Below are 7,142 nucleotides of genomic sequence, written 5' to 3'. Positions count from 1 at the left end.
TATAGTCTTATGATCAGTTAAATATTTAACAAGTTTATTCATAAAGCAAGTGATCCTAAAAATGTGACCTGGCCATTTCAAAAGGTTTACATTTGACATGGATTTTTGTACAATAGGATGAATAGAGTTTTTCACTGTAAGTGTAGACTGAACACCAGATCCCTTGCAAGCAGCTCTGTCTAGGGTTTGGGCACTGACTGATTCGCTCCCTTCACGCCTACTGGTATGAGAAAGAAGTTGCTCTTTCCGTTTTGAAAGTCAGGACATCTGAACCAATACAGTACACACCTGCATTGTGATTTCCTTTACAATCAGCCAAACCCTATGTAAGAACAGTCTCCCCGTGTGACACATTTGGGTCCTGCGTGCACTTTAACATTCTGGAGGAACAAAGGCCGGGCACCTACAAAGATTGGACAATGGGAACTTGGGTTGTATTTTCTAAGAACCAGGTCTTTATTTTAGCTTAAATATATTTAATACTGCATTTTCTTGGAAAGAATGCATACAGTTCATATACCAGGCTGAAACTTCTGTTTTGTGGTAAAAAAAAAAAAATGGTACATCAGTGGTTCAAGAAAATGTATCCCATTGATTTCTAAATGAATTTTTCACTAGAAAAATGTTTAACAAGGTATGTTGAATACATCCAGAAAAACGCTTTCTGTGTATTTGAACTGTACATTTTTCCTAGCCTTATAAATTATAAGTATTATAATACTTATAATAAGTATAATAAGTATTATAAGTATTATAAAAGTAATAGTGCATAGTTAAAATAATTCAGAAAAGAAATATCAAGTCTAAAGTGAAAGTTCCTTTCAGTCCCTCCCCCTCACAAAATTCTATCCCTTCTTGGGGGAAACCAGTGTTAAGTATGGGGTGTAAGTTTCCAGACCTTTTTTCTAATCACTTACCTACGGAGGTACGTATAATACTTCTTTTTGCACAAATATGAAACACTGCTATCCACGTTCTATAACTTCTTTTTTTAAACTTATCTGAAAGAAGGTTCAGGTTTTAAGTACAGTGGAGTTGACATACACCCTCCCTTGGTTCTTGCCAAACACAACTATGAAATCTGGACAGGATGTATGGACAGCTATTTGAGGACTCTAAGAAATAAACAGTGGCATGCAGACTGGGGAAGAAGAGCAAAATCTAAACACAACCGAAGTGGTGCGTCTGCCATGTTTTCACTCCTGGTTATCTCCCAGCCTGAACACAGCGCAGCCCTGAACAGAAGTGAGCTGAGAGGTGCAGAACTTCCCAGGCCTAGAGAAGCCTGGCCTGGCATAGGAAGGGGACTCCGTAAGCTGGGAGGGGGGGAAATCCTTTGTTTCCCTCCTGTTTTTCTCCATTTTTCATGCTGGCGTCACCAGGTAACCCCCTGGCTGCAGGGGAGCCTGCAGAAGCCAGGAGTCTGAGAGGGGCCTTCCTCCCCATTGGGTGGCAGAGCCTGTGCTTTTCTTCCCTCTCTGAAGGGCAAGGGCTCAGTTACAGATGTGGGCCGTGCCAGGTGGGAGGGTCAAAGAGAGAGAGGGCCACAGGAGCCAGAAAGGACTGGAGGGAGGTGAGAAGGGAGAGGCGGGAAAGTGACTCCATGGAGCCCCTCACAAGCCCCTCGGCTCATCCCTGACCTGCTCACCGTGTTCACAGTCCCCACCTGTGGGGCTAACCCTCCCTAGCACACCAAGCACACCCGAGACCTGGGCTGACAGGCGGACCCCCTCCGCAGGTCTCAGACTGCCCACAAGATGGTGTGCGCGTGGGACAGGTGCAAACAGCACCGTAAAGGCTTGGAAGACAACTGACCTTACAACCAACACCCACCAAACTCGTGGCCCGAGCCTAACCAGACAGATTTCTGGCCAAGCAAAAATATCAACATCCTCCCTAGGATTTGCTTGCTCATCATATAACTCAAAATGTCTGAGATACGATCTCAAGTTGCTCAGCATGTGAAGAATCATGAAAGTAGCTCTACTGGAAAAAGGTGACCTATGGATACATTGTAGACTTTAAAGAAGCTTTTATTAAAAAGTTCACGTGAGCAATCACAAACACTCTTCAAATAAATATTCCAGTAGAAATTACCAGTAAAGAAACAGTGGACAGAAGTACCAAAAGAAATATCAGAACTGAAAAATACTATAATTGTAATTTTTAAAAAAACCTCACTGGATGTACTCAGTGGCAGAATGGAGATGACAAAAGAAAGCTCCAGATAGAAAAATCATCCAATTTCAACAACAGTGGGAAGAAGGGCAGAAAAACAGAGTTTCAGGGTCATGTAGGAGAAAGAGTTTTTTAAAGAGTTTTTAAAAACATCTGCAGAAATGATGGCCAAAAATCTCCCAAGTGAACTGAATGAGCCCGAGGCAGGGTAAACCCAAAGAAATCAACACCTAGACACGGAATTTGTCATCAGAGACTGTGGAGGCCAGAGGAAGTAGCACATCTCTTAGAAGTGCTGAAAGAAAACAGTTGTCAACCCAGAATTCTATAACCGATTAAGTATCTCTCAGGGATGAAGGTGCAATAAAGACGTTCTCAGGTGACGGAGAACTAAGAACCGGTGGCTCGCAGACTTGCTTTAAACGAAGAGCGGAAGGATGTTCTTCAGACAGAAGGGAAATAATAACAGAAGGAAACTAGGAACATTGGGAATGAAGGGCGGGCAGCGGTTACAGTGTCCGGCCTGTTGTTCTCACTTGCTGACGCAGCTCCAGAGCCATCAAGGTGAAAGAAGGAATCTTGTTATTCATGACAAGCCCCTGTGAACCACACTTGAGTTATGTTCAGGAGGCAACTTTGGGGAAACTCCTAAGGATGGGGGCCTGTGATTAGAGGGCTGCGACTTGGAATCCTCACCTCCCTCAACCTCCAGGGAGGGGAGAGGAGCTGGAGATCGAATTCAATCACCAATGGCCAATGGTTGATCCATCATACCTGTGCAATGAAGCCTTGTAAAAATTCAAAAGGACAGGGTTCAGAGAGCTTCCTGGTTGGTAAACGGAGATTCAGAGAGAGCAGCACGCCTGCAGGGCATGGGAACTCTGCGCCTCATCCCACACACTTCGCCCTAAGCATCTTTACCATCTGGCTGTTGCTGAGTTAAGTCCTCTTATAATAGACGAGTAACCCAGGAAGTAAAATGTTTCCTTGATGTCTGTGTGCCACTCTAGCAAATTAACAGAACTCAAAGAGTGTGTCATGGGAACTTCCAAGGAGCAGCCGGTCAGTTGGAAGCACAGGTGACAACCTGGACTTTGAACAGGCATCTGCGGTGGGGAGGGGAGGCAGTCTTGTGGGGCTGAGCCCTTAACCTGTGCGGTCTGATGCCCTCTCCAGGTGGGTAGTGTCAGAATAGAAGTAAATTATCCGACACCCAGTGGGTGTCACAGAATTCCTGGATGTGTGGAAAGCCCACACATCTGGTGTTCAAAGTGAAGTCGTGTGCTTGTGGAGTATTAAGGGTAGAGGAAGCACAGGAGGAATGAGGTTTTCCTTAGAACGTAATGACAGAGCTTCAAATACGTAAGCTGCTGTGCCACTAGTGCTGTCATGAACATGGTGGACATTACTAAAACCTGCTGGGCTTCTCTACCAAGTGGGGCGAGCCTCATCCCTGCAAAATGACTGAGTGCACAAACAACAAGGATTATCTGTATGCCCAGGGGAAGCAACACTATGACGTGAAACAGCTGTGGTGGACAGACTAGACCGATCTCTGGAATAAGGCTAAAATCACAAAAAAGGTTAGGCTGAGGCAAAATACATGAGGGGAAATCTGAGAGGAGAACTAGACAAATCTACAATCATGGTTGGAGACTTTCACAGGCCCCTCAGTAACAGAACAAATAGACAGAAAATCAGTGAAGACATTGAAGAGCTACATCACCTCATTCACCAAATAATCGACATTTATAGAACACTCCACCCAGGAAGAGCAGAACCCATGTTTTTCAAGTGCCCAGGGCACATTCATCAAGACAGACCATGTCCTGGCTTATAAAACAAACATTAACAAATGCAAAGTAATTGAAATCAGACAAAGTATGTTTCTGACTATAATGGGAAAAACTAGAAATCAGTAACAGAAAGATAACAGGAGAATCTCAAATCAGTTGGAAACTAAACAACATCTACAACATCTAGATAATCCAGCAAAGAAGCCTGAAATCCTGAAATTAGGATATATTTTAGGGAGGGGCAAGTAAACTTTGTGGGTACAGCCGAAGCAGTGCTTGGAAGGAAATTAATAGCTTTGAGAGCTTATTTAGGAAAGAAATTCTCACATCACATCTAAGGTCCCATCTTAAGACACTAGCGAATGATAAGCAAAATAAACCCACATCTAGCAGAATGAGGAAAAAAGTAAAGAACAGAAATCAGTGAAATTAAAAACAAAAAGAGAAAAAGCTGGTCGGCTGAAAAGAACAATAAATTTGATTAAATCTCTTACAGGATGGAGCAAAAAGAAACAGTTAAAAATTACCAATATCAGGAACAAAATGTGGTTATCTCAATTTGCATTTCTCCGAATATCAGTGAGGTCAGCATCTTTTTCGTGTTTATTGACCAACTATTTATTTGATGAATGGCCTGTTCACATGCTTTGCCAATCTTTAAAATTATTTTGGAAAAACTAGAAAAGCACACTGTTTTTAAAAAACGCTTTTTGTCTACCTTGGTAAGATCTCTATATACTTGATACTTCTGTTAAACCTGTTGTAAATGCATTGTCATAGCCTGTCATAGATTAAACTTTATTCTTTCCTTTTGTCTTATAGAAAGGATCGAGTTTCAGAGCCAAACTTCGAATCTTTTCCTTAGAGGTGGGGAATTTTACATCACTTTTGGAAAGATTGACCCTTTGATACTTAGAAAAACAAGAACAAAAATCCAAAAACCTCTATGTTCTTTTAATGTACACAAATAAATATGCCCATTTGATTTTTTCCAGGCTGATGCTTTTATTTTTAAAAGTCTGATAAAAACTTACTCAGTTACATCTTATACAGTAATATTTAGTGAACTTTGTCCCAAAAGGCTATGTTTTAAGTTCACTTGTAAAAATAACAAAAGCATTATCACTCAGTCCCTGGTCAATAAGGAAGAAAACCTTGCTAGAAATGACAAATAATGCCACACAAGTGCCCTTTGCTTTTGAATCTTACCTCCAACTGGAATTAATTTTTTTTGGTGCTGTGAAGTAGGGATTGAAACCCCCCTCCCCCCCACCCCAATTAAATGGATAGCAAATGCACTTAATAACATCCAGTGATGAGCCTTAACTGATATAAAATGTCACATCATGCTTTTTTTCATAAGTAGTCATAGATGAATGGGGAAGTTTCTAGAGGCTGCTTTTCTCTGGGTCAGTCTATCTACACTGAGCTTGAAGCAGTTTGAAATTAATTTTGCTGTGTATTTTAGTATCTGGTATGGCATGTCTCTCTATTCCTGCCTTGTTCTTCAGTTTTCCTGGTGATTTTCTTCTTTATATGAACCTTAGAATAAGCTTGTCCAATTCTATTTTAAAATTCCATTTGGGAGTTTTATTAAACTGAATTGGATTTACTATTTTTGGAGCACTCATATTATAGAATCTTTCTATCCCCAAACATAGTATGTCTCCAACTAAGTTGGTCTTTTATTTCAGTAGTTTTTATCAAAAAGGTTCTTGCACATTTCTTGTTGGATTTTCCCCCTTTTCATCAAATGTTCTAAGTGATCCACATCTATGTATTGGAAAGGGACAAAGCTGGAAGCAATGTATTTTTTCTGATAAATGAGGGCAGGAGAGTATGGGCAAAACCTGAGACATCAACCATCTGTCATTGATCAAATATTTTGGAATTAACCTCAAAAGAAACAGAGAATCAGAGATGACCCAATTGTTTTTCAATAAAGAACTGGTGAAAGAAAACAGAATATCCACACATGGAACATTATGTAACCTTCAATAAAAAGGAGAAAGCTCTCAATGTACAGAGGTGTACAAAGAGCTCCAAAACATAGTATAGAGGGAAAAAAATGTATGTACTGTGTTACCATTTATTTAAGGCAAGAGGAATAAAAATACCTATATCTACATCAAGAAACTAGGGAAAGACAGAAAACTACCACGAGGTGACCTGTAGGGGTAGGGAAAGGCATGGTGTGATGGGGGCAAGAAGACTTTAATTAATGTTTACCCTCCATACTGCTTTGAATTTTGAACCAGAAGAATGTATTTGCTATTTAAAAAATCCTAGAGAGAACAAGAAAAAGCAAAAACCCACTCTTCAAAGTTACATCCTCCCCCAGGAGATTCTAAGGTGTGTGAGTCTTAAGTCAGGCTGGTAACAGAACCACCTGGGGGTAGGGGTGGCCCCTCCAGAGGGCGCTGGAGGCAACTACAGCTGACCCCTGACAGCTGCGGTTGGGGTGCCTGCCCCTCTGTGAGTCAAACTCCATTTCCAACTTTTGACTTCCCAAAACTTAACTGCTAATAGCCTACTGTTGACCAAACGTCTTACCAATAACCACAGTTGATGAACATGTATTTTGTATGTTATGTGCATTCTATACTGTATTCTTACGATAAAGTAAGCTAGAGAAAAGAAAATTTTGGGTTTTTTTTCCAAATTCTTGCAGATCTCCAAAAAACTTGCAATGTATTTATTGAAAAAAATCCATGTATAAGTGGACCCGTGCTGCTCCTTCTTGTTCTGGGCCTGATCCAGGCTGGCAGGAGGGTGCTTGGAACGTCACCATATTCAAAGCTGAGATTGTTGGATAGTCAGAGGCATAGCCTGAATTTTCACAGAAAAGACTCACCTTTTCTAGGAATAAAATTTGAACATGAATCTGTTACACAGCAATACAAGCAGGGAAGCACACCAAGTTTTTTCCAAAAGGGCCTTTTTTCATGTGTTCTGACGTGGATGCACAAAGCCCGCCCAGCTTCCCTCCACAGCAGGGACCGATGGCCCCGGATGGGGGCCCCTGTGGCCTACACCTCCAGGAGCCTGGAGACCTCTGTTTGCAGAACGAAAGCATCGCTTCTGCATGCCTATCACAGTATCTACGGCAAAAGTTCAAATTCAATGAAGACAAAATATAAACCTTAATTTTTAAAAAATACAGGTATT

At 41.3% G+C, this 7,142-nt stretch overlaps 1 protein-coding gene across 3 annotated transcripts in view; it reads right to left on the bottom strand.

The window, feature by feature from the left end:
• Positions 1 to 7,142, bottom strand: part of RAB4A (RAB4A, member RAS oncogene family) — a 98,842-nt gene that overhangs the window by 33,299 nt on the left and 58,401 nt on the right. Inside the window, exon 8 of one of the 3 annotated variants that reach the window (XM_073219964.1) lies at positions 5,248 to 6,833. The exons of the other annotated variants lie outside the window; for them this stretch is intronic. The gene's annotated coding sequence lies outside the window, so the exon portion shown is untranslated. Of the gene's footprint in view, positions 1 to 5,247; positions 6,834 to 7,142 lie in introns of those variants that run through there. 3 annotated transcript variants of the gene reach the window in all.

Source organism: Manis javanica, chromosome 13 (assembly GCF_040802235.1).
Source record: "Manis javanica isolate MJ-LG chromosome 13, MJ_LKY, whole genome shotgun sequence".
Lineage (NCBI taxonomy): Eukaryota > Metazoa > Chordata > Mammalia > Pholidota > Manidae > Manis > Manis javanica.
Note: the sequence above shows the minus strand (reverse complement) of the source record. Positions and strands in the feature narration are given on the sequence as shown.